The sequence below is a fragment of the Chlorocebus sabaeus genome, unplaced genomic scaffold (assembly GCF_047675955.1).
Source record: "Chlorocebus sabaeus isolate Y175 unplaced genomic scaffold, mChlSab1.0.hap1 unalloc_scaffold_1251, whole genome shotgun sequence".
In the NCBI taxonomy this organism is placed as follows: Eukaryota; Metazoa; Chordata; class Mammalia; order Primates; family Cercopithecidae; genus Chlorocebus; species Chlorocebus sabaeus.
The window spans coordinates 12,501-14,401 of NW_027327026.1; positions in this window are offsets into that span (position 1 = coordinate 12,501).

The window sequence follows — 1,901 nt, forward strand, 5'->3', positions numbered from 1 at the left end:
AGAAGGCGGAGCCGGGTTCGGGCCCAGACGGGGCGGCCAACAGCGTAGAAGCCGATGAGCCGCTCGGGGAAGAGAAGATCGGCAGGCGGCGGGCGGGGAAAAGGGGCACAAGGCAGGCAAGGAGCCAGGGGGCCACGGGGACGAGGGCACGGGGAACCCGCGGAGGGCTACTCGGGCAGAAAACCTCAGGCACAGCCGGGCCACCAGGAAAACACGGCCACGGGATCCCACCGCCACAGACACGAGGGCGGTCCCGCGGCGCCCCGCCTGGGACGCCGAACGGCCCTTGGGCAACCCACCGAGCAACCCCCCTCACGAGCCCCGGGTCCTGCCACCGGGGGCCCCGAAGCAACCTCAGCCACAAGCCCAACACCAGGGGCCACATATCGCTCGTTTCTCGTCCGTCCCGGACCCGGTCCCGCTCCGGGAGACCGGCGCACCCCCCGTGGGGACGGCTCGCTCCCCAAGAGCCAGGCGGCCCAACCCCGCGCCACGCGAACGCGGTCACCGGCACCGGTCGCGGCTCGGCACGGGAGCGGGCGGAGAGCCGGCTCACAGCGGCGTCCCGCGCCGGACGGAGTGCCACGCGCACCCGCCGCTCGCGGCAGCCTTCCCAATCCGCTAGGACGTCGGGCCCGGCCCAGCGGGATCCTCCCCCAACACGGAAGGGGGAGGCGCGGGCCACAGTAGACGACGAGCCGCACGCTCGGCCCCCACCGCGGGGTCCGGCGGAACCCTCACCGTTTCCCCAGCCTCATCCCGTCGAGGGGGGAGCAGCGGGGGAGGGCTCTCTGCAAGCGAGTCGCTACGGCAGCGCTACCACAACGCAGAGAGAGGCGGCAGGCCGGGGGATCCGGTACCCCAAGGCACGCCCTCTCGGATCGCTAGAGAAGGCTTTCTCACCGAGGGTGGGTCACACTCCCCACCCGCCAGTCGCCCCTCGTCGGGCCCACAGAGGCGCTCGGGGACACCTGGGGAAGGGAGGGGGCATGTGGCGCGAGGAGAAGAAACCCGCGGCAACCTTGAGCGTTCACGGTCAGGGCAGGGGCCCGGCTGGCGCGCGTGCGCACAGCCCCCAAAGGCCCCCCCGCCGTCCACCCACCTCCTTTCTGCGAGGTAAAGCACCTCCAGTGAACCCACGCACGACCGGTCGGAGGCAGAACGGCAGCCCCTCGGCGGCCGGCCGGCGCACGCGTGGCCGGCCCGAGCCCACCGCGACCGCTCACACGGCCCGCGCTCACCCGCCAGAGGGGAGGCACGGGACGTGCGCTCGCCGGACCAGGCGGCGCCCTTCCCCGCGTGGGGGAGGGGCGCGTCTCACTCGACCGCCTCGGCCCACACCCAACGAACTCCCTCAGGACCCAACGCGCCAGCACCGTGGCGGCGACCGGAGGAGGGGGCGCTGGGGGTGGGAGCGACACACCACCGCTCGGCCTCGGGCACCTGAGGGACAACCCGGAGCGCTCCAGGAGCACCGCAAAAGACCCAGGCAGAGCCAGCGCTCGTGCAACGCCCGAGAGGGCAGCACGACGGGCCGGCGGGACAGCACCCCCACCGCCGCGGAGGGGGGCGGCCCGCGAGGCGACAACCACAAGAGGCGAAAGCGAGGGGTGCCTGCTGCGTCAGAGGACCCCGCCGACCCCCGCCGAACGCCACGAGGCAGACGGCGGGGGCGGGACAGCAAGGTCAGGCCGGGTTCCGCACCCCAGTGCCTCCCAACGCACCGCTCACAGGCGGGGACGAGAGACAGGGGGCCCCCGCGGGCGGGACGAGAAGAACGGGTCCCATTCACCATGAATGGCCGCCCCTCGCCCGCCGCGGCTCGGTCCCGGCCCGGGAGAGCACGACATCACCACATCAATCAGGGAAAGCAACCCCGGAGCGGGGTCGGTCGGTCAGTC